A 26269-nucleotide genomic window follows, 5' to 3' on the forward strand; every position below is an offset into this window, starting at 1 on the left:
GACTAAAAGCCCCCTGTATCACATTGAGCAACTTCAGACTTAAAGGAAAAAAGGTTGGAAATCCCTCTATCCTCAACATGCCACTGTACAAAGGATGCCCCAGACTCCCTCTCTGCTCTAAGCCATTGACTTTCTTGACTTATTCTGGAGGGTTAGAATTCCTTTATCTGATAAGTCTTGCTTATCATTCTAATTATTTCATAATAAGCTTCCTATTGCTTTAGGGAGTTTTACTTGTATATACAGAAGAAAATGTGGCCTTCTAATATGTTATCTCTCCAATTTCAAGAACTTACTCTAATTCTATTAGTCAACCATGAAATTTTACCCAAAAATAATGATTTCACATTGAGGTCACTGATCTAACATCTTAAGAATTAAAAGCAGTTTGTTATAAGGATATAGCATTTGTGAACAGGTCTCAAGGACAAAAGGGTGAAGGCAAGCTACCAGGCATCAAGAAGGTCAGCTCTGACTTTTCTTCCCTTGATGGCTTAAGTGTGGTTGGTTTTTACTTACAACTCTTAGTATAGTGTAGGCAACAGGTGCTCAATATACATTTATCTTAGACAAAGACTGGAGTTGTATTATTTTTCTATTAGTTTGTACATTTCATTACCCTCTGATGTAACAGAACCTTTTTTTTTTTTAACATTTCTTATATGTGGCTCCTAAAACTTTTTTTCCTTTCCTTAAAAGGCATAGTATCTGACTTATCCCTCAGCTTGGTGGGAAGCCCTCTCAATGTAAGTGCAGAATAATTTAATTCTCTGTATTTTCCATACCATTAAATGCTCAATAAGTTCTCAGTATTTGCCCACTAATAAAAATGTTTTTCCTAGGCAAGCAAAGTTGTGCACACCTGTAACCCCAGCAATTCAGCAAGCTGAGGAAAGAGGAGTGCAAGTTCAAGGCCCGCCTCAGCAAATAAGGGAGGCTCTGCTTACTTAGCAAGACCCCGTCTCAAAAAATAAAAAGGATAGAGCCAAGCAGAGTGGTGCATGCCTGCTTCAAGAAGTTAAAGCAGGAAGATCTACAGTTCAAAGCCAGCCTCAGAAATTTATCGAGGTCCAAACAACTTAGCAAGACTCTGTCTCAATATTAAATATAAAAAGTGCTGGGGATGTTGCTCAGTGGTAAAAGCACCATTGGGTTCAATCCCCAGTACAAAATAAATAAAAATAGAAAAATTTAAAAAGGCTGGGGATGTAGCTCAATGGTAAAGCACCCCTGGGTTCAATCCCCAGTACCAAAAAAAAAGAAATGTTTTCCTAGGTGGGTGGGGATAGTAGCTCAGTACTAAGAGCACTGATGCAAGGCACTAAGATCGTTCCCAGTAACAGGGGGAGAAATGCTTTCTTCTATAGGGGTTTACATGTACTTTAAATGAAAATTTCCGGTTTTATTTAAGAAAGGTAAATTTGTTGCTCACCAGTAATCAAGGGGAAGTTCCGACCAAGTTTAATTTAGTTACTGCTACATCCAGAGAGGCTAGCTTGGTCCCATACCTAACAGGATGTTCAAGTAATGTTGAATTAATAAATAAATCCAGGGGGAGGTATTGTTGTTGTTGTTGTTGTTTTGATACTGGGGATTTAACCCAGGGGCACTTCACCATTGAGTTACATCCCCAGTATATTTACTTTTTTATTTTATTTCATTTTGAGACAGGGTCTCACTAACTTGCTGAGGGCTTTGATAATTTGCTGAGGCTGGCCTCAAACTTGTAATCTTCCTGTCTCAGCATCCCAAATTGCTGGGATTATAGATATGCACCACTGCACCCAGCATAAACCACTTTTTAAAATAAACTGCTTTAAAATAATTAATTAATTTCATTTATTAGTCCTTGGAGAAAATTTTCAGACCTTATAAATATACTTAAAACATAGAGCAAAAACTAACCTTTCTACATCACTCAATTTTGGGGGTTTTTGGGGGGAGGTTACCAGGGATTGAATTCAGGGGCACCTGACCACTGAGTCACATCTTCAGCCCTATTTTGTATTTTATTTAGAGACAGGGTCTCACTGAGTTGTTAGTGCCTCACTTTTGTTGAGGCTGAATTTGAATTTATGATCCTCCTGCCTCAGCTTCTGGAGCTGCTGGGATTACAGGCATGCACCACCACACCTGGCTTGCTCAGTTTTTTATAATCATAAAGATACCTGTAAGGGGCACAGTTGCCCAGAGTGCATTTTGGCATCACAAAGAGCCATAGTGACAGCAGCTAGGTCAGGGAAATGGGGCTGCTGGCAGGTGTGGTCAAGAGAAACTAAAACCAACTTTATGACACTCAGCTAACATCACCATAGGAAATGATGAGTTTAGAGATCACATTTACAGGAAATACCAAATTGTTTTTCAGTGCTTTTACAGATTTTAGTAGACTTATTTATATATTTAATATTCATGAATTCATTGTAGATTGAATCAGGTGATTTTGTCCTATCTTAGAGGACAAAGGCAGAAGTCAGACTAGCCAGGACAGAAGAGAAAGACCTCTTATTTCACTGTTGAGGAAATTCAGCCATGGAAGTTAAAAATGACTTTTCCACAATAATCCAAGAAGTAAACGACTGCACAGAACCAGAATAGAACTAGATACACATGCCTATAATTCCTGTGACTCAGGCTGAAACAGGAGGATAACAAGTTCAAGGCCAGCCTCATCAACTTGAGGAGAGTGCCAGGGATGTGTAACTCATCTCTAGAATTCTGCTGATTTAAATCCCTGGTATCACAAAAAAAAAAAAGTAAGAGAAGAAAACCAGATGCTTGGGTCCAATTCTAATGATTCTTCTCTGAAGGCAAACTGATTCTTTGTCCTGTGTATGTTTGTTTATGTCCTTGCTTTGCATATTAGCAAAAGACTGTAAAAATAAACTTGTAAACTGAAACCGTACAAAGCAATCTTGTTGATTAATAGGAAAAATTATGATTGTTCTGTAACCTTCAAAAATTTTTGCCAAGAGCCTGAAGGTGTAGCTCTATGATATAGCACTTGCCTAGCATTTGTGAAGTCCTGGGTTCCATACCCAAAACCCATCCAAGCACAGTGGCACACAGCAACTCAGGAGGCTGAGGCGGGAGGATCACAAATTCAAGCCCAGCCTCAGCAACTTAGCAAAGCCCTAAACAACTTAGTAAAACCCTGTCTCAAAACTTAAAAAAAAAAAAAAAAAAAGGTCTTGGGATGGGGATGTTGTAGCTTAGTGGGTAAAAATGTCCATGATGGGCTGGGGTTATAGCTCAGTTGTAGAGCACTTGCCTAGCACATGTGAGGCACTGGGCTCAATCTTCAGCACCACATATAAATAAATAATAAAGGTATTGTGTCCATCTACCAAAAAAAAAAAAAGAAAAGAAAAAAACTGCCCATGGGTTAAATCCCAAATTAAAAAAAAAAAAAAATCAACAGGATAGCATACACACAAAAAACTTGCTGAAACATTAAAACCTCCATGTCTGTTATAAATGTATAAGGAAATGAAAAAATTAGTAAAACTAATATTTCTGTAGTACTGTGTATCTTAATATATTAATAATAACATTATTATAATATATTAATAACTATATATTATAATATATTAATAATAATATAAAAGATATATTATATACATATAAACCAAAGTTTAAATTTGCCTCTTCTTTTCACCATACAATTTATAATACATAATGAACATTCTTATCTATACTTATACTCCTTTATGAATTTGGATCAGCTTCCAACATTTTTATTTAGAGACAGGGTCTTACTGAGTTGCTTAGCACCTTGCCATTGCTGAGGCTGGCTTTAAACTAGTAATCCTCTGCCTCAGCCTCCCGAGCCTCTGGGATTATAGGACTGTGCCACCATGCCTAGCCTAGTTAGTATATTTTAGTAACTAAAATTTGAACTATATTGTTGGGGAACTAGTGTTACTTGACAAAATCATGGTAAGTAAAATCTGTGCATATTTGGGGCCTTATAAAACTAGGCTTGTTGGTGTCCAGGTGCAGTCCAGTAGTATTTAAGAGGAACACATAGTTTGTAGCACAGTGGAAGAGCTCTTGCCTAGCATGGGCAAAGTCTTTGATGTAACCCCCAGCACATGAAAAATAAATAAGAGGAACACAGACTTGAGGGTTTGACAGTCTTACCTAAATTTCAGAAGAAGAGCTGGAATTCAGATCTGCCATTCCTATCTAGATGACATTAGACAATTCCCTCACCTGTGAAACTGAGATTAAACTACCCATCTCTCAGGTTTACTGTAAGAACTAGTAAGTATCTTGTCCCAATGAGGTGTAGTGATACAGGCCTATAATCCCAGTGATTCAGGAGGCTGAAGCAGGAAGGTCAGAAGTTGAAGGCCAGCCTTGGCAATCCAAGATCCAAATCAGCAAGATATTCAAGAACTTCATGTCCCAAAACAAAAAATGAAAAATAAGGACTGGAGGTGTAGCTCAGTGATAAAGCACCCCTGGGTTCAATCCCGAGTACCAAAAAAAAAAAAAAATCTTGTCCCACACAGCACTGGGAAGATGGCTGCCAGGCATGTGAGTAGAAATAGTCATGCTCTGGAAGCAGAAACAGAATCTACATTTTCCATAGACAATTCTCAAATTGCTTTTAGATTCCTACAGATATAATTAAACAAACATTAAATACTTTAAGTGCACATAGCTATTCACCTTCTTGCAGCGTGAAATCTTTTAAGAAAAGATACCATGCCTAGTTCTGAGGGACAGGGGAAGGAAATTAGACTGTCTAAAGCTAGATATTGTGTAACCACCTAAGAGGACCTTTGCCTCCTTTCTAGGGAAAGAAGGGTGGAGCAGGGGTATAAAGTGAGTTTCATTATTTGGTTTGCAAAAATGTCTAGAATATTAACCAGTCTATTCCCAAGTGCAAAAATAAATATGTTCCAGGAACAAGTAACAGATATTTATTTATGTATTTTAAAACAGTTTTTCTAATTGTCAATGGACTTTTATTTTATTTATTTATGTGTAGTGCTGAGGATTGAACCCAGTTCCTCACACGTGCTAGTGCTCTACCACTGAACTACAACCTCAGCCCTTATTTATGTATTTTTGAAGTGCTAGGGCCTTGCACAGGTGCTCTACCACTAAGCTATATCCCTGGCCCTTTCTTTTTTACATCTGTGATTTTAGTTTTCTACACCAGTTATTTTCCAATAGTGTTCTTTCTACATGGAAGTATATATAAATTGATGAATCATAATAAAGTCAATGACTCATAGTCCTTAGTATCATTTTTCCCCATTATCTCTAAAACAGTTGTACAGAAAAGCTTAAAAACTGCTTCTTTAAGAAGTACACTGCTTCTCAGATTCTGCCAATGATGAGGGGAACTGACATTGGGAAGGAGCCATTGAGACTTATAAGAGCCAAGAAAGACAATCTATTTCAAGAAGGCACCCAGATGTCCTACGAATGAGTTTGCTGCAATGATGCCCCTGAATTTGGAGGGAAAAGTGAAGGAAGAAGAGCTGGAATAACAGAAGTCAGTTGTCTAATATTCTGAACAGGGGAAGGGTAGACTGTTAACATTTTTAGGTGCAGCCTTCTAGAACTTTTTAATGTCTGTAGTTACATATTATATACTTACAATACCATGTTACATCAATCAGGAAAATGAATACTAGACTATTGTAAAAGGTCTAGATTATCTCTCCCTCATCACCGGAAGCCTTCCACATCTCAGAAAGGCAGCAAGGATTAACCACATATCTAATCAGTAAATTTATCTTTCCCAGGGTGTTCAACAGCATGGCCTCAAGAACTCAGTCATAAGCCAGGCGTGGTGGCACATACCTGTAATCCCAAGAGACAGTTGGACCCAAAGTTCAAAGCCAGCCTTAGTGAGCCCAGTGAGGGCCTAAGCAACTTAGCAAGACCTGTCTCAAAAATTTTTTTAAAAGGCTGGGGATGTGGTTCAGTGGTTAAGGACCCGAGTTCAATCCCCCCGTACAAAAAAAAAAAAAAACCCTCACTCATGTCGTTAAACCCATAGTTGTTGAAGTATGATATAGATATATATAATATCTAATAGATAAGTATTATACACATACACGCACACACACTTAATTACTTAACAACAGTAGTGACATCCTGCATATCTGTTAGGGTCCAAAGAGTGCAACAGATCCATCAGGGAAGGTGTACAATGATTTGTTACAGAGATTTGACGTTGGGCAACTGAGGGACCATCAGGAAGGGAAGTGGGGGACAGCAGGAAGAAGCTGGAACTCACCAGGGTTCTCGTCTGTCGCCTCTGCCCTTGACAATGTGGGTATCCTGTAAAAGGCGGGGCCTTCTTCACGAAGCAACACTCACACCTGGCCTTGGAGTGGTAATGAAGGGAAAAGCCAAAAGCAGAAGGCGCAGTTGTGAACACGAAAGCCGCTGCAGTTAGTTCACGGAGAAGGAAAGGCGAGTCCCGCCCTTCAAATCTCAGGCCAGAATCTCGGACAGCCCCCTCCCCAGCCGGAAACTCCGGGGAAGGGAATTCTGGGCTTGTAGTTTAGCGCAGCCACACTTGCCGGGTCTCAAGCTGCCAAATCTGAGATCTGCTTCTGGGGATGCCCTGAGAAGAGCAGGAGTGCAGGCAAGTTAGTGGCTCCCGATTTCAGGGTGCAAGTTATGTTTATTTGTTTTTTGGAGTTGTTTTGTTTTTTGTTTTGTTATATATATATATATATATATATATATATATATATATATAGAATTGAACATTGAACAAAGGGGTCCCTCTACCACCAAGCTACAGACCCAGCCCTTTTTTTTTTTAAGTCGGAGTCTCATTAAGTTTGAGACTGGCCTTGAAATTGGCCTCTTGCCACAAATCACTGGATTACAAGTCTGCGTTACTGCGCTGGGTGCAAGTTATGTTTTTTGAGGAAGGCTTTGGTTTATTCTTTGTCCACAGGTGACGTCATTCAACCCTATGCCTTCTTTCTTTTTTACCCTCTCTCATTGTCACCCACAAGTCAACCCTCTTTATTCAACTGATCTTTTAGTTTATGTACCACCTTTTTTCCATTTTTGTTACAAATTGTCAGAAAACTTCAAAATCAACTAATTATTATGGAATTATTATAAAGATCTCAAGGTTGTTCCATTTTTCCAGAATAAAATTTACAATTCCCTTTTTTCATAAAGTAGCCAAAACAAAAATGTTAGCAGGGCTTAATTTCTGCTTAATAAATGCCAAGTGGAGATATAGATATATAGATATAGATATATCTTTCTGACAAAAGCCTAGGTAACAAAGTACTTAACACATAGTCAGCTCTCAGAGGAAGGCCTGGAATCTACATGGCTTGGGTTCACCTTCTATCCTCTGGTACTGTTTCCTAGGTTGAGTGAGGCTCAGGAACTATTCACCAGCCAGCCTCCTTTCTCCCAACCCTGCTAATGGCTGGTGCTCCATTGGGAATGTGGAGCTCATCAGAGACCTCAGGGCTAGGCTCCCTCCTACTCATCCAGCCACAGTGGTTATGAAATAGAAGCTGCAGAGGGGAGGAATTGTTTCAAACATCACCTTGAATGAGTTATGGTAAGGCTCAATGCTGATACAGACCAGAAAGAGTTTTATAAGAGTTTCCCTTATCTGCAGGAGATATGTTCCAAGATCTCCAGTGGATTCTGAAAATCTCAGAAATATATATATATATATATACTGTTTTTACACATATACCTATGATAAAGTTTAATTATAAATTAGGCACAGTAAGAGATTGACAATAATAATAAATCATAACAATATAATAAATTATATGAATGTGGTCTCCCTCTCAAATATCTTATTATATTGTGTATTTGCCATCAGAGGAGGGAGGATTGTCATATAAAGAGATACACCGGATGATACACTAGATGATTTAAGACCTAGGAAGGAAAGAGCTAGATTGTTCCAGATTTCATTAGACTACTCAGAAGATGGCACATTTTAAAATTTATAAGTTTTTCTGGAATTTTTCATTTAATATTTTAGGATCATAATTGGCCACTGGTAACTGAAACCCAGAAAGCAAAACCATGGATAAGGACAGGCTACAGTGCTCAGTTCCTGGCGCAGAGCACAGTATTTCATACAGGGTCATTCAGGGGTTGTGGTTTCTGCAGGAAGGAAAGGGTTAGAGCACACATCTTGAGGATTGGCAATTTGAGTAGCATCGGGGGCTTTGAGGCACAGGGCTGTCCCTGATGTCTGGTACATGGCCCTGGATGATTATAGTGCATGAATAATGGCCCATAGTGTAGAAGCCCTGATAAGGGAGATGGTTGAGGGTGTGGACTTAATCAGCAGCACAAGAGGAAGAACTAGCTGGCCTCTAGCCAGGGTCTAAAAACTGGGTCAGGGCATTGCACACCCCCATACAAAAACTACATTACAGGAAACAGGGTTTTTTGGGTTTTTTTTTTTGTTGTTGTTGTTGTTGTTTGTAGTTGTTTTTTGTTTTGGGGATTGGGGATTGAACCTAGGGATGCTTTACCACTGAACTATATCCCTGTATCCCCAGTCCTTTTTTTTTTGAGACAGGGTCTGGCTAAATTGTTGAGACTGGCCTCAAACTTGTGATCATCCTACCTCAGCCTCCTGAGTGGCTGGGATTATAGTGTGCCATTGCGCCCAGCTAGGAAGCAGTATTCTTTAAAGAAATTTATGTAAACAGAGAACAAATTCTGTTACTTCCCAGATGCTAAAATTTCTATACTCCCCCCAATGACTGGACATTATCTTCACACTCTTTCTGAAATTTTGAATATTTCATCACTGAGAAATTGTATTTAGAGCCAGATACAATGGCAAATGCCTAATAATCCCAGCTACTCTTGAAGCTAAGGCAGGAGGATCACAAGTTTGAGGCCAAGACTGTGTAATAGTTACTGAGACCCTGTCTGAAAATAAATTCTTTTTGGAAATTGTATTTACAGTAATGCCTTTGTGGTGCTAGAGATTCAAGTCAAAGACCTCATGCATACTCACTCTTCATCTGACACCCCACCACCACCACTATCAGGCTCCTACTGTAATGGGTTTGTTTGTGATTTTTTTTCTATTACCAGAAATTGAACCCAAGGACTCTTGAACATTAGGAAAGTTATGTCCTCAACCCTCTTTTTTTGAGACAAAGTATGGTTAAATTGCCCAGGCTGGCCTCAAACCTGTCATCTTCCTGTCTCAGTCTCCCAGGTAGCTGTGATTATAGGCCTGTAATGCCATACCTGGCCATGCTTGGCTTCAGTGATGGGTTTTTCTGATTTTTGCAATATAGGGGATCGAACCAGGGCTTTGTGAATGATTGGCAAGTACTGTACCACTGAGCTACACCCCTGGCCTTCAGTAATGTATTTAAGAGAGTTGTAAATCAATGTAGAGCACTGGTTTATCTGTAATATTTGTTTTTAGTGTTTGTTTGTTTGCAGTGATGGGGATTTGTATCAGGGCCCTCAAGCATGTAGGCAAGTGCTCTACCTCAGTTACAAGCTCAGTCCCTATTTGTAATCCTTTGTCCAAAAAATACGAGATAGAGCAAAATGTCAATCTCTTAAATTTATTATGATATCTGTATTTTCTGTGTGTTTAAAATATGTCATTGTGGAGGCTGGGGTTGTGGCTCAGTGGTAGAGTGATCGCCTAGCACATGTGAGGCACTGGGTTCAAACCTCAGCACCACATAAAAATGAAATAAAGATATTACATCCACCTACAACTAAAAAATATTTTTAAAAAATGCCATTGTGTGTGTGTGTGTGTGCGCGCGCGCGTGCGTGCATGCATGTATGTAGTGCCAAGGATTAAACCTTTGATCTTCCTGCCTCAACCTCCTAAATCACGGGGATTACAGGTGTTTACCATTACGCCAGGCCATAGTTTGGTTTTTAAATAGAAATAACTAGCAGGGCCTGGTGGTGCGTGCCTGTAATCCCAGCTATTTGGGAGGCTAAGGCAGAATGATTTTAAATTCAAGGCAAGCCTCGGAAATAGAGCAAGATCCTGTCTCAAAATTTAAAAGGGGCTGGGGATGTAGCTCAGTGGTAAAGTGCCCCTTGTTCAAATCCTAGCACTGAAAGAAACAAAAACAAAACAAAACAAAAAAAGGAAGTTATGCGATTCAGGCAGAGAAAAAAAAGAAGCTGCAAATTGACCCAACAAATTCTCATCCAAATGAAGTTTTCTGACTCTCTTGACGCTCCACAGAGGTGAAGGCATCTACCTATACAGTGAGAAAAATTTATGATCAAATTAAAAAACTAAAAAAAAAAAAAAAAAAATTGGCCTGGGGTTGTAGCTTTGTATGTCTGCCTTATCTCAGACTTTTATACAAATTACAATAGCAGATCTTATATCAGTTATGTTTTGACTCTAAATGTTTATGGCTTCTAAATAAAAAAGCAGTAGAGTGCTCGCCTAGCATGTGTGAGGCCCTGGGTTTGATCCTCAGCACCACATAAAAACAAATAAACAAAATAAAGGTATTGTGTATAACTAAAATATAAATATTAAAAAAATTTAAAAACTGATGACTTTTTTTTTTTGTACTGGGTATTGAACCCATAGACACTTTACCACTGAGCTACATTCCCAGCCCTTTTTATTTTTTATTTTGAGTGAGGGTCTAAATTGCTGAATCTGGCCTTGAATTTACAATCCTCCTGCCTCAGCCTCTTGAGTCAATGGGATTAAAGGCATGCACCTGGATTTTTTTTTTTTTCCTTTTTAAACTGATAACCCAATGGAAATCTAGAATTTAGCTCACTAACATCCGAGCCGGAGCTTCATTTGCTAGTCCTTCCTGCTGGAGAAATGGACAAAGGCTGTCACTCTGTGGGGCTGGGGCATAGGTCAGTAGTAGATTGCTTGCTCAGCATGTGGGAGGCCTAGGGATTTGTATCCTCATATCCCCAACAAAAAATAAAATAAGAACAGCTACTCTACCAACACTGCCCACTATCAGTGCTGGAGACTGAATTCAGGATCTTGTACATGCTAGACAGTCAGCTCTAATACTAAGCAACATCCCCAGCCCTTTTTATTTTTTATTTTCAGACTAGGTCTTGCTAAATTGCTGAAGCTGGTCTCGAATTTTCAATCCTCTTGCCTCAGCCTCTTCAGTAGCTGAGATTACAAGAATGCACCACCACATCTAGCACAGCTGCATCTTTGTATGTATGGTACTGGGGATTGAACCAAGAGGCACTCTATAACTCAGCAACATCCCCAGACCTTTAAATTCTGAGGTAGGGTCTCATAATTTGCTGATACTGGCTTCAAATTTGCAATCTTTTCTGCCTCAGCCTCTTAAGTAGCTGGGATTACAGGTGTGATCCACCAGGTCCTGCCATAGCAGCGTTTTTTATTGGACAAGAAACCAATTCAGGCAAGTGAGAAGCAAGCTCAAGGGGGTGTCATAATTCCTAAGATTTAAAACATAGTAAAGTGCTCTGAAAGAACTGAAAAGTGCTCTGAAATTAGCCTTCCTGGCAGTTGTGTCTTTAAAAACAAATTTTTTTTTAGTTGTTTATGGACCTTTATTTATATGCGGTGCTGAGAATGGAACCCACTGCCTCACACATGCTAGACAAGTGCTCTACCACTCAGCCACAATCCCAACCCCAGTTGTGCACTTTTTAAAATAAACATGGGTGCTGCTTCAAAGGTACACTTTTCTATAGGGATCAAGAAAATTGAGGGCTGGAGATATTGCTTAGTTGGTAGATTGCTTACTTCCATGCACAAGACCCTGGGTTCAATCCCCAGCACCACATACACACACACACACAAAAAAAAAAAAAAAAAAAAGAAGAAAGAAAGAAAAGAAAATTGAACAAGCTTGTATGGTGCTTGCCTGTCATGCAAGAGGCATGGATTCCATGTTTGACACACACATAGTCCTAGGAAATAGTCAGTATACCCCATTGTATTAGCTTTGCACCTGCCTTATCCCAGACTTTTATACCAATTACAACAGCAGATCTTATATCAGTTCATATGTTTTGACTCTAAATGTTTGTGGCTTCTAAATAAAAAAGCAAGAGGATGAAAAATTGACAGTTTCATGCTAAGTACTATATGGTATCCATTATTTGTATGTTAGTGTATTATTGTAATCAAAAGGAGCTATGGAAACTGATGTTGTGTACGGCCTTAAAAAAAAAAGCAATCAAAACTTTTCTATTAAAATAAATTACTTTCATTTTTGCAAGATGACCTACTTCCATAATTCATATATTACAAAATAAAAGACCAACACAAGGCCATGGTTTTTCTTACTGGAAGATCTGCTAACTGATGCAGTTCTTCTATATTTTCCCATTAATTTCACATATTTGATTTCCAGTTAGTTTCCCACACAGCTTTCCCTGCTAAACCTAAAACATGTCAGACATTTAAAATCTTATTACGGAAATTTTAAATCTTATTAATTTCTATAACTCCTTTACATGGGTGCAAGGAATACTTTTTATTAGAGAATCTGAGGTTCTTTAACTGTTTAGATATTGAAATTAGTAGTTTTCTCTGTGAAGATACTCATTCTGCCAATGACTCATAATATTTGGGAATCAAAAGTCATAAAAATGTCAAGCAGTACACAGTGTAACAAATTTAAATAATACATACATCATATTGTCTTAGAGATCTGTATAATCCTATTTTGGCTTAATTCCATTTATTCCAATTAATTCATTCTTTGAAAGTTTATTCTTGGGGTTGGGGTTGTGGCTCAGCAGTAGAGCACCTGCCTAGCACATGTGAGGCACTGGGTTTGACCCTCAGCACCACATAAAAATAAAGAAAAAAAGTTAATTCTTACCAGGTTAAATACAGAAAATCTTAATTCACATTATTTAAACTGTGATCCTTGGCCATTATTCTACTAATATTATATAGCATGGATTGGAAAATGTTCTGTAAATATTTTACACTTTGTAGGCCATATAGTCTCTGTTGTGATTATTTAACTGCTACTGTGACATAAAAGCTATGGGCAATAAAACATTATTTATAGGCACTGAAATTTAAAGAGAGAGGGGGGGAGGGTTCAATCCCCAGCACCATAAAAAACAAACAAACAAATAACATAATAAACAAAACAACAACAACAAAAAAAAAAACCTCCTCTTGCCAGGCACAGTGAAGCAGGCCTGTAATCCCAGCAGCTCCAGAGAGGCTGGGGCGGGAGGATCTTTGGTTCAGAGCCAGCCTCAACAACAGCAAGGTGCTAAGCAACTCAGTGAGACCTTGTTTCTAAATAAAATACAAAATACGGCTAGGGATGTGGCTCAGTGGTTGAGTGTCCCTGAGTTCAATCCCCAGTACACCTGCCCCCCCCCCCAAAAAAAAGAAAGAAACCACAACTCTTCTCTACAAACAACTCATCCATAATAGATGGTTCAGAGATTTGGAGTATCTTGAGTCTATGAAAATGTTCCAGTTCATAGCCATTGAAAAATCACTTTACCTGTTAAGCTTTGACACTTCTCCCACCTTCCCAGGACAGATTCCAGAGAAGTTTCTTGTTAAAACCAGTATCTGTTAAATAGCAGTAATAGTAACTAAGATATTTCACATTCAATGTGCTTTGACTTGTCTTAATCTCATTTAAACCATATAAGAACTCAGCAGTAGGTGTATAAGAACTCATCTTCATTTAGTAGAAGAAATAAGGCACCAAGCTGTATTTTCCAAAGGTTTTTAGATGGAAGGTCTGAGGGGCTGAAGACGTGGCTCAAGCGGTAGCGCGCTCGCCTGGCATGCGTGCGGCCCGGGTTCGATCCTCAGCACCACATACAAAGATGATGTGTCCGCCAAGAACTAAAAAATAAAAAAATAAAAAATAAAAAAAAATAGATGGAAGGTCTGAGCATAGGGTTAAGGATGTTGCTTTCTGGTTCTAGGGTCTATACTCTGGTAGTAAGGATTAAACCCAGGGGTGCTTTACAGTGCTACATCCTCAGCCATCTGACTTTTTTTTTTTTTTTTTTTTGAGGCAGGGTCTCACTTTGCTAAATTGCTGAAACTGGTCTCAAACCTGCCATCCTCCTGAGTCACTGGGATTATAGACATGCACCACTGTGCCCAACCTCAGGATCTGTACTCTGAACCACTACACAGTACATCCTAGTGACTTTCAGACTGGCTTTTATAAGCCCTTTCTCTTTTCCTTTCCTGTTTGAGAGGACGATGAAGGATTTGAGAAAGTGAACTAACTGTCCAATCATGACAGAATAGGCTCTGTCCATATGTTACCTTTCTCCCTAAGGTCATATGCTCTAGTAGGCAGAGATGAAGTATAAGATAACCCAGGAGGGAAGCAGGTAAATTCAGCAGTCACAGCCTTGTCTGGTTTCTTTATTTTTGCAGTGTTAGGGATCTAAACTAGGGCCTGTTCATGTTAGGCAAGCACTCTGCCACTAAACTTATATACCTTGGCTCAAGAAAAAAAAAAATTTTTTTTTTTTTTTGGTACCAGGGATTGAAACTTAAGGGCACTTTACCACTGAGCAACATCCCCAGCCCTATTTTGAATTTTATTTAGAGACAGGGTCTCATTGAGTTGCTTAGCACCTCGCTTTTGCTGAGACCAGCTTCAAATTCATTTCCCTCCTGCCTCAGCCTCCCCAGCTGCTGGGATTACAGGCGTGCGCCACCACACCCAGCAATATTTTTTTAACTGAAAATACTGCCAGTCATGGTAGTACCCAGTTGTAATCCCAATGACTTAAGAGGCTGAGGCAGGAGGGAAATGAGTTTGAAGCAGGTCTCAGTAATTTATTGAGATCCTTCTCAAAATAGAGAAGGGAGTGGTGGAGTGGTAGAGCTCAGTAGTAGAGTGCCCCTGGGTTTAATCCCCAGTGTGGCGGTGGGAAGGAAATAAACTGAAAAAAATTATTGAATGGTACTAAATTTAAAAATATATTTATGTATAGCAAATAAACAGGCAGGTCAATCTTTAAGAGGCAGCATCTTGAAATGATCTTCATTTGTAAAGAATTCAATTTTTTAATATTTATTTTTTAGTTGACACAAGACCTTTATTTCACTTATTTTTGTATGTGGTGCTGAGGATTGAACCCAGTGCCCTAGACGAGGCAAGCACTCTATCGCTGTGCCACAACCCCAGTCCTTCAATTGTTTTTTAAACCACAAATCTCAAAGGTGCATCTTTGTGTGGGTGCTTTCACTTTAAATACATCTGTTTAGATTTCACAGCTTAGAGGAGATACTTTTTTTTTTAGTTGTAGTTGGTACAATATCTTTATTTACTTACTTTTATGTGGTGCTGAGAATTGAACCCAGTATCTCACACATGCTAGGCAAGTGCTCTACCACTGAGCCACAGCCCCAGCCCTTTAGAGGAGACACGTTTATGGAGATGTAAAATAAAGATTTGGCAGTTGGTCAGAAGAGGCCAAACATTTGTGGAAAAGGCCTGGACCCATAGCACCAGTATTGAGTGATTCCAGCCGTCACTCTGGAAGAGTTCCTCTATGTGACTGTTCAATGCTGAAAAAGATATCACAGTAAACACCAGGGATGGACCCCTAGGACCAGCAGGAGCCTCAAGGCCCTAGTCTTGCATTCAGAGACCATCACCCCAGACTATGGATAACTGCAGACATGAGAGGATCCGAGAACCTATTTGGCTCAGAGGCCCTCTTATAAAGGGAAGATTATATTACAGAAAGATTATATAAACATAACTTCTTGGAGCTTATTTAGTAGTCACCAAATCCTAAAGCGATTTTTTTTTTTTTTTTTGGTACTAGGGGTTGTACCCAGGGACACTTCACTACTGAGCCACATCCCCAGCCCTTTTTTGAATTTTATTTAGACACAGGGTCTTGCTGAGTTGCTTAGGACCTCATTAAATTGCTGAGGCTGGCTTCTGCACTTGTGATCCTCAGCCTCCCAAACCATAGGCATGTGCCATCTATAAGCATTGATTTTGGGGGGAGTACATGATTCTTGATATTTGACTGATTTGACATTTTCTCTCCAGAGATTATTCTAAAGTTTCTTATTTTGAATTCCTATCTGGGTTTTGGGGATGTAGGTCAGTGGTAGAGCTCTTGCTTAGAACAGGAATATCTAATTTGTGTGTGTGTGTGTGTGTGTGTGTGTGTGTGTGTGTTGATGGGGATTGAACCCAGGGTTTTGTGCATGCTAGGCAAATACTCTATCAACTGAGCTATAGCTCCAAGAATACCTAATTTTTGTAGGACCTGTTTTTTTACAATTTTGTTCAAATCACTTAATTTTTCCCATTAGACAATTTCTTTTTCTTTCTTTGTGGCACTGGGGATTGAATCCAGTAGGGCTTAAACCACTTAGCCACGTATGCAGCCCTTTTTATTTTTTGAGACCTGGCCTGGCTAAATTGCCTCGAAGTCATGTCCCTTCTGCTTCGACCTCCCCAGTAGCCAGGATTACAGGTCTGCACTACCTGGCCACCGGTTTTTTTTTCCCCTCCAGGTGCTAGAGATGGAACCCAGGACCTCACATTCGAAGCAAGGGCTCTACCATTCATCTATACTCCAGCCCCAACATTTCCCACCTTTTGACAGTTGTTTTTACACTTCTTGTTTCCTGAAATCAGCTTTTTTTTTTTTCTTTTGAAACACTGCTCCTTCCTTTATGATCATCATCTACTGGTAATCTGACACTATTTTACGAATCCTTTATTTTTTCCGATGATTAAAAGATTTTCAGCTTAACCTGTGGTAAATGCCCTGACATCTTATCATGACACTACCGCAAAATAAAATGGTAATAATTACTAGCCCTAGCCAAATCAAGAAAATTTGTCCCTCTGCCTTAGGCCATTATCCACCAAGTCTGTCAAGCTCAAGTGCTCTATGACTAAAAACCCTGCACTCCTCCGGGATCTTCTGAACACGTTCTAAGGCTGGGGGGTCTTCTCAACCCACGTGATTATCACGTGAGCATCTTCGACCAGATAAATCCTTCCTTCGGCCCTGTCTTTCAAAGATGGCTTTATGTGCTCTCTTTTCTTCCTGAATAAGAACTCTCATTTTCTTCTCCCACGCTGATCTCTAAATCAAGCTTCCTTTGGGCTTCCGCTTCGATGAACAGCAGGGCTCACCCAGTGATCAGTGTCCTCCAGTGGTCGGTGATCGGTCACTGGGACCTCCCTCCAGCAATCGCGCCTGCGCCGCCACTGTACTCACCCCCCCGCCAGAGACGGGCCCACTTCCCTGACCCCGCCCCACCCCCGACTGGCCAATCCTCGGCTCCGATTTGGGCGCGTCACAATGGCGCCGTCGCGGTCTCGCCCTCCGACGTCTGCCGCGGAGGCTCCACCCCGTCCTGGTCCTTGCGTCCTTCCGGCTCCGTCGTGGAAGCAGGACTGCGCCGTGTCTTCCTGAAGAAGGTGGGGTTCGAGGGAGGCCAGTTCGCTGTTACGCCGGCAGCTGGCAGTGGGACGGGGACGTGGGCCCCTGGGGTGATTGTTTTCCGAGTATCCGGGGTGTGGGGCCGGGCCTGGGCTGGGAACGCCGGGAGCAGGTGAGCTTCCGGAAGCGCCGCGTGNCGGGCTGGATAGCTGGGGGGAGGGGTGCGGGCGGGCGCTGAACCTGGTGGGCTGGGAGTTTGAAGACTGGATCTTTTAAGTCAGAAAGTCATCCGAAGAGTGTCGATTAATATAATTCGTTCTGTCCGCTGTGATCAAGTTTTTAAAAGTTAAATATTTCTGATTTTCTAATAAGAATGAAAATACCTCAGGTTAGACAAAGATATATTGGTTTTTTTAAGTAAGAAGTGGTGTTTTCAGTGCTAATTTCTGGAAAGGTTTATTTTATTTAAAAACAAAAGTAGTCGGGGCCCTGTGGCGCACGTCTATTATCCTAGCGATTCGATTCGGGAGGCTGAGGCATAAGTTCCAGGCCAACCTAGGCAATTTTAGCGTAACCCCCGTCTCAATAAAAACTAAAAAAGATTTGGGGATGTGGCTCAGTGGTAGAGCGCCCTGGGTTCAGTCTTCCGGTATCAAAAATAATAAATGAAGAAGAGTAGATTTCTATTTGTTGTATGATCGACCCCAACACACTGCTGTCACTCCCACTAAATTTGTGGGGGAGGGAGTTTGAACCACTGAGTTAAAACCCCAGTCCTTTTTATTTTTTTATATTTTGGTACCAGGGAATTGAAACCGGGGCGCTTAACCACTGAGCCTTTTAATAATTCTTTAATTTTGAGACAGGATCTTCTAAATTGGTTTTGAACTTGGGATCCTCCTGCCTGTGCCCTTGTCTCTGGGATTACGCCACCACACTCGGCTAAATTTCTTTCTTTTTTTTTTTTTTAATCCTGACATACATTTGAATCAGATGGGGTATAATTTTTCATTTTTCTGAGTATACAGGTTGCCGAATCACATTGGTCATGCAGTTCGGCTAAATTTCTATTTTTAATGATTATTAAATAATTGGGTTTCTTGTTTGTTTTGTGTAACACTAGAGATTGGACCCAGGCGTGCTTTACCCCTGAGCTATATCCTCAGCCCTTTTAATTTCGAGACCCGGTCTTGCTAAATTGCTCTCCAGCCTCCGTCAGCTGAGAGTAGCTGAGATTACAAAAGTTCCCGCCCCCTCCAGCCCTTTTTTTAAATTTAATTTTATTTTTTTTTAGTTGTTGATAGACCTATATTTTATTATATGTGGTGCTGAGAATTGAACTCAGTGCCTCACAAGTCCTAGGCAAGCGCTCTATCACTGAGCTACAACCCCAGCCTCTTTTCTTTTTTAAGCTGTGACTCCAATTTTCACTTCAGGATGGTGTTACAGAGCTTTTAAGCATAAAATATTAAGGTAAAAATATAAATTGATTTAAGAGAAAATATTGTGTAAAGAGTGACTTTTTTTTTTTTTATCCCCTGTGGCCAATCATTGCCAGCCTAGAGACAGGAGAGGGGCTGTGGTATTTAACCATAATTAGCCCCTTACCAAGCACAGAGCTAGGTAATTTAACCCATTTTCTAATCAGGTGCTTATAACTACTCTAAAGGGGATTATTATTAATCCTGTAGTTGGGGCGGGTGGAGAACTGGGACTTAGGTTTGACAGGGACAGACTTATGCCTGGGCCCCTATCCTCACCTTGTTCTGAGCGGAGATTCTTATGGAGGCCAGCAAGATGGGCAGAGGGAGAACTGAGCTCAGTTAAGACAAGCCTAGTTTATAGCAAATGCCAGACCAGTTATTTAAGATTTTAAATTTTTGTTGTTGCTGAGGGCCTCACCTATGCCAAGCCAAGCACTCTTGAGTTATACCCATGGCCCTCAGTAAGTCTTATTCATGAACATTCCTCCCTTTTCTAAAGGCTCGTAGACCATAACCATAATACCCTATCACACTTGTTGACACCAGGTATTTAATTCAAAAGTATTGTGTATTAATCCTCAGCCCCCCCCCCCATTGAACCCAGGTCTTCCAGCCTATTAGGCAAGCACTACCACTGAGCTACAGCCCCATCCAGCTTTAAATATTTTTATATAGGTGGTTAGTTTGAGTCAGGATCCAAACAAGGTCACACCTTATATTTGGTAGATATAAAATGTCTTATTATCTTATTTCTTAATAAGAGCAAATACTATCCACTAGAAATATAGTGCGAGTTTTCCTTTCATGTGACACCTTCAAAGCCCAGTATGAATTTGCTCTTAATAGCACATCAATTTTATACCTATCACATTTCTACTGTGGTAAGTGGCTGCTATATGTTAGTGATCTAAAGCATCCCTTTTCTTAAAAGATCTTCCCTTCGACGTTTGTTGAAAATATCAGGTTGATCCATTGTAAAGTTTCCTTTTCCATGCTGGGTGTTTATTAAATTCCTATGATGTTTTTAAGTCTCTGCGTTTTGTATTTCCTATAAAATGGTAGTAGACCTGTATAAGGTGTTCTGATTTTGATGAGTTTGTAAAGAGTACTTCATTTGAGGTGCTGTGGTCCTGCCAGTGGCTTTAATTCATTAGTGTTCTCTTTTATGATGTAACTCTTGCTGATTACTGCCTAGACCCTTGGTTTTTTCAGTGGTTTCCAAATAGTGATGTATTTTAAGTGTTTTTAGTAATGCATTATAGTTATGCATAAGAGTGGGGTTCACTGTGTCATGTTCATAAATGCATATAACAATTTGCTTCACAAATTAGCTATATTTTAATTTTTTTTTTTTTAAAGAGAGATGAGAGAGAGAGAGAGTGAGTTTTTTTTTTAATATTTATTTTTTAGTTTTCGGCAGACACAACATCTTTGTTGGTATGTGGTGCTGAGGATCGAACCCGGGCTGCACGCATGCCAGGCGAGCGCGCTACCACTTGAGCCACATCCCCAGCCCCATATTTTAATTTTTATATTCCTTCTTTGGAGGGGGTTACCAGGGATTGAACCTATGGGTGCTTAACCACTGAGCACATACCCAGCCTTATAATTTTTTCTTAGTCATCAAAATAAAATACATCTTAAAGTGATCAGTTTTCTTTTATTAATCATTTGATTACTTTTAAGATGTACTTTGTTTTATTTTGAGATAGGGTCTTGCTAAATTGCTCTGAGTAGTTGGGATTACAGGTTTGGGCCACCATTCCTAGCTATACTTTCTATTTGAAGGGCCAGTTGAGGGTTTTTTTTCTCCCCCTTTTTGGTACTGGGGCAGTAGAGACAGGGTCTCACTCAGTTGTTTAAGGCCTAGCCAAAAACTTGTGTGATTATCCTGCCCCAGCTTCCCAAGTTGCTGGAGTTACAGGAATGTGCCACAGTGCCCAGTTTGATTTCTTTTTTTTTTTTTTTTTTTTTTTTTTTTTTTAGTTTTAGGTAGGCACAGTATCTTTATTTTTATATGGTGCTGAGGATTGAACCCAGTGCCTAATGCATGGCATGCAAGCATTCTACCAGTGAGCCACAACCCCAGCCCCCAGTTTGATTTCTTTTTTATGCTTACCAATATTCAGCATAATGAAGTGGATTTATAATCTCTACCATGTGCCCAAGGTGGAAAATTTTTCTAGTCTCATAATGAAGTCATAGATTTTAACATACAGGACATGTTTGTTGATGTTGTATCAGGGATTGAACAACTGAGGGACACTTGCCCACTGAGCTGCATCCCATCCCCAGCCCTATTTTGTATTTTATTTAGAGACAGGGTCTGAGTGCCTTGCTTTTGCTGAGGCTGGTTTTGAACTCCTGTCTTGGCCTCCTGGCTGCAGGAATTACAGGCGTGCCCCTCTAGGATGTGTTGTAATTCAGGCATTTTTTAGATTCTTTGATTCTCTAGTGATCCAGTGTCTGGCCAGTGGGAGCCCTTCATACTGGTTCTTAATATGTCCCTACATTCTAATAATGAGCTACATCTCTAGCCCTTCTAATTATTTCTTGACACATTAACTTAGTAGGTCTTATAAAACACTTAAAAATTACCTTACTTCATACTTTGTCTCCATTGATAAATCAGTGTTAAATTGCAGTGATGACCTTGAAATGGTTGAGTACATTTGCAATCCTGAAATCCAAATTGGCATAATGTTATTGCTTTGTGTATTGCTGGATTTGAGCTAACATTTGCTTAGGATTTTGGCATTCGAGTTTGTGAGTAAATTTAACTTTTGGAAATGGAAAATCAGTTTCAGGTTGATTATAAATCTAAGTGTAAAAGTACAGGTCAAAGCAACAGAACATTGTAAGTTAGTGAAATATCCATGTGATTTCTTGAGACAGAAAAGGCAGCAATCAATTATTAAGGAAAAAAAGGTATACTAAAATTTATAACCCCTAAATTCTTATTAGAAAGTATGCCCTTTCTATTACAAGACATCTCATGCGGTGCTGACTTTATAAATTTTTGTCTGTCTCTTTTAAGTCTTAACTGTAGATATATATACACTGCAAAAAAAAAAAATCCATCATTGACATCCCCATTCTTTTATTTTCCAGTCTAAGCTCTTCTTCTGCTTTTGTGTATATGTGTGGTGCTGGGGGTTGGATTCAAAGTTTCTCTAATCCTAGGTAAGCACTCCCCTGCTGAGTTATGTTGCTAGCCCTTTTTCTTTTTAGATAGGGTATCACACTAAGTTAGTTGCCCAGGCTGGCCTCAGACTTGTGATCCTCCTGTCTCAGCCATTCTGAGCAATTGGCACTGTGCCACTAGGCAGTGGCGTGTGCCAGTAAGCTTGGCTCTATCAGTATATTTTTAAAAGAACACAATCCAGTCATATGTTGGTGAAATTTCTAAATTATAGAGAAAACTGACTTGAAAAAGTATATTCTCTAAATCTCCACTCCATTATGTTTTTTCCCCCTCCCTCTGTTTCATGATTATTTTTTCCACTTGATTTTTCTAGGCCACTCTTCCTTTGTATCAATAAGGTTTTTCGCCCCCTTTGGTAGTAATTGGGGATGAATTTAATGATTTATGGTAGCTGTAAATTTGTCTTTGTTTTTGGTACCAGGGATCAAACCCAGGGGTGCTTCACCACTGAGCCACATCCCCAGTCCTTTTTTATATTTTATTAGAGGCAGGGTCTCAATGAGTTGCTGAGGCTAGGTTTAAACTCAAGATCCTCCTGCCTCAGCCTCCCTGAGTCTCTGGGATTACAGGTGTGCACCACCACACCAGGCTCCAGAAAGTTTTTAAAAATTCTGTAATGGAGTATCTGAAATTACTCTTGGTTTCGATTGGGTTTTTTCCTATTAAAATATTTATGGTTTTGTTCAGCACGAATTGCTTCCTGAAGCCTGCCTATGATAGAAATATATATTTTTCTCTGGGAGCTAGAGCCCCTCACTCTTTCATTGCCAAGTTTCTAAGTTCTTTTCCTCCTTCTTTTCTCTATGGCATCCCCCAGGACAGAATGCTGTGTTCTTTTGAAGTTAGAAACAAGGAATCACTAGGAGCTATAGTTCCTGTCTGGACTCTTGGTGTGGCCAGTATGAGAGACAAGATAAAGTGTCAGATTTCTGTGAAGGCTTTTTGAGGAAGCCCATCCCTCCTAGACCCCAAGGAACAACTTTTCTGAAGGGACTATGGGCTGGCATTGCAGAGGTCTCTCTGGAGACAAGGAACCCAAACCACAGACTTCTTGAGGCTTGCCCAGCTCCAGGATCTGACTGCTGTTAGTGGTTTTGCTCAGGGGAGAGGGTAAAGGAACCTTGACTCGGGCCGTGGTAGTTTAGGGTCCTTACCCCCCCACCTCTGCTTCTTTCAGTTGTATTTTCTTTAATTGAATCTAAACATGTTTCTTAGGTATGCTGTGATTTTATTAGCTGGGGTAAGAACTACCAATATGAATCCAAATGAGGAAATTTTTCTCTCAGTGGAGAACAAATTTAAGACGAGCTAGGCACTAGTTGTCCCAGCAACTCAGGAGGCTGAGGCACAGGTTCCAGGTCAGCCTGAGCAACTGCTAGACCTTATCTCAAAAAAGGACTGGGGATGTACTTCAGCAGTAAGTACATCAATCCCAGATGTAAAGTTTTTAGTTTTTCCTATTAAATATTTTTTAAGTTGTTGACAGATCTTTATTTATTTTTATGTGGTGCTGAGAATTGAACCCAGTGCCTCACACATGCTGGGCAAGTGCACTTCCACTGAGCCCCAGCCCCTTAATACAGATATGCAAAAAATATAGTGTAAGGTAAAATTGAAAAAATGAACACTGAAGAAAACAGTAGTATTATCCCAGATTTAACTTAGTATACTAAATAAAGGGCCTCCTCAGAGTTAAAAAATAGTGGATCATGACATTCCTTTTGGATAAAAATGTAGTGAAGGAGTAAAATTTGAAATGTTAACATAATGAAACAATAGCATCTTGGTCCTTTATAACTCTTACGATAGTGTTGTGTATGGATTGGCTCAGACTCCTCATTTCAGATCCATCAGCCCCCTGAAAAGTTAAGTATAATGATGTATGTGGGTACATGTTTTTGATGAAGCTGGTCCAGACTTGCATGATATGTTTAAAAGCCGCTCATTTGGGACTTTAAAAAAATTGCTGGGTTGGAAGAGAATTTTTGAGGCCATTAAATACAATTTCTGGCAGAATCAGAAGACAGTAATAATAAATAGTCCAGGGGCTGGGGTTGTGGCTCTAGTGGTAGAGCGCTTGCTTCACACATGTGAGGCCCAGGGTTCGATCCTCAGCATCACATAAAAATAAAATAAAGGTATTGTGTCCAACTACAATGAAATAAATAAATAAATAGTCTAGGCTCTGCTCATATACTATATATACCACCATGAAATTATTCCTCAGACCCATCCAACCTCATATGGAGAACAAATATGAGCAGCACATACTGTATCCCAAAAGAATTTACCACAAAAATATTAATACAAAGGAACCGTGTGACAAGGGGCTACATGAAAAATAAAAATTTCTAACAAGTGTCCAGGAGGAATAGGTAGGCAGGGTACAAAGGGAAAACATTATATTTCAGCTTCCACCTTCTATATTTAAACCATAACTATTTGGGAGAGGGGGATGCTCACCTTCATTCCACATGAAATTCTATTACTGTTTTCCACCCCATCACTCACATAGAACCCCAATCTGAGTTAATCCCCATCAAAACTTTTCATTTATTGATTTCCTGTATTCCGCTCTTCTGTAGACTTATGAAGGTGGAGACTATGCCCGTCTTTCCCACCATCTTATAAGTGCACGTTTTTTGCTGAATAGTCAAATCTCTTTTAAAGTTTGGCACCTTTTTTTGCCTGTCACTCAAAATCTTTCACATTTCTCCAGTTCTCACCAGTCTCTCTTTTTGGGGTTACCATGATTGAACCCAGGGGCACTTTACTACTGAGCTACATGTTTGAAATGATATAAAAAATTGCTTAGGATCTCACTAAACTGTTGAGGCCAGCCTAAAACTTTCAATCCTCCTGCTTCAGCTGGCATCACAAGCATGCACCACTGCTCCCTGTGCACCATTCATTTCCATATAGCACCTGAATTGTTCTAAAAAGCAAAACTTTCCACTGATTTTAGAATATAAAATGTCACAGTGGGCCTTCAAGGATATGAAGAATCTTGTCTGGCCAGGCACAGTGTCGCATGCCTATAATTCCAGCTGAGGCAGGAGGATCCCCGAGTTCAAACCCAGCCTCAGCAACTTAGGCCCTAAGCAACTCAGCAAGACCCTGTCTCTAATAAAATATAAAAATTGCTGGGGATGTGGCTCAGTGGTTAACTGCCCCTGTGTTCAATTCCTGTACAAAAGAAAAAGAATCTTGTCTGCAGCCTCCTTTCATTGTACTCAGACTGCAGTTTTCCTCTTCCCTGGCTCAAGTCATTTGTACATATTCTTTCTTCCTCTTCACCCTCACAAGACAAAACATAACTTGATTGATAATAACACTTGCCTTGACTTAGTCACAAAACTGTTAATTTAAGGCATACAAAAAAACCACTCAAGTGCAACAAATACATTCCAGATGAAATACATGGTAAAATGCAAACTGATCATATAAATTACCAAGAATGTATTTTTGAAAGAGGACTTTAAGAAGCACACTTAAAGAATGCTTATCAGTTAAGACCATTACCAAATAGAGCACTCTTTCTGAAAACAAGCCAATTTTGTGACTAATTTTCCTTCACAATATTGTTTCACACCTTGAATGTGGGAATTTTTAGTGTTTTTCTCACTTTACTTGAGATAGCTGGATTTTGAAGCCTGAGAATCCTTTATACTAAGAATAAGCAAGGAATTAGGGTTGATAGCTTATTTTATATCATTTCAAACATTCAAAAGTAAAAAGTATAATAAAAATCAACTCCCATGTACCACCAGTCACCCAACTTCAATTAACAATCAGACAGTTTCAGGATGTATCTCTTAAAAATTAACTTCCTCATTTTTTAAAACAATTCTGTCAGACCTAAAGTGTAAATTTCTAGATTTCTAGTCAATGTTTAAATTTCCCTTATTGCCCTACAAATGTTTACCAGTTTGAATCGAGCCAAATCTGCTTGGACAGCAGCACACACAGGTATAGGTAGAAAGGATGGTAAGTTCAAGGCCAGCCTGGGTAATGTAAGAATGTAGGGAAATACTGTCTCAAAATAAAAAGGGCTAGGGGTATAGCACAGAAATAGAATTTTCCTGGGTTCAACCCCTACGTGTGTGTGTGGGAGGGGGCAAAATATGTCCCTTGACTTGTTTTGTTCTTGAAATCTTTAAAAGCTTTTCGATGGATAAATGCCATGTTTCCACCACCCCCCCCCCCC

The 26269-nt window shown here is 39.7% G+C and overlaps 1 protein-coding gene and 1 long non-coding RNA gene across 4 annotated transcripts in view; one reads left to right on the plus strand and one right to left on the minus strand.

The window, feature by feature from the left end:
- Positions 1-17232, minus strand: part of LOC107153391 — a 30210-nt gene extending 12978 nt beyond the window's left edge. Inside the window, exons 1-3 of one of the 3 annotated variants that reach the window (XR_007349241.1) lie at positions 16948-17232; positions 13479-13549; positions 6263-6595 (exon numbers count right to left, since the gene is read on the minus strand). This is a non-coding gene — a long non-coding RNA (uncharacterized LOC107153391). Of the gene's footprint in view, positions 1-6262; positions 6596-13478; positions 13550-16574 lie in introns of all 3 variants that reach the window. The other 2 variants (XR_007349240.1, XR_001504908.2) reach the window with 2 other exon arrangements.
- Positions 17233-17283: 51 nt separating this feature from the next.
- Positions 17284-26269, plus strand: part of Hnrnpf (heterogeneous nuclear ribonucleoprotein F) — a 20457-nt gene continuing 11471 nt past the window's right edge. The window contains exon 1 of the mRNA XM_015498932.2: positions 17284-17411. The gene's annotated coding sequence lies outside the window, so the exon portion shown is untranslated. The remainder of the gene's footprint in view (positions 17412-26269) is intronic.

This window comes from Marmota marmota, unplaced genomic scaffold (assembly GCF_001458135.2).
Source record: "Marmota marmota marmota unplaced genomic scaffold, marMar, whole genome shotgun sequence".
In the NCBI taxonomy this organism is placed as follows: Eukaryota; Metazoa; Chordata; class Mammalia; order Rodentia; family Sciuridae; genus Marmota; species Marmota marmota.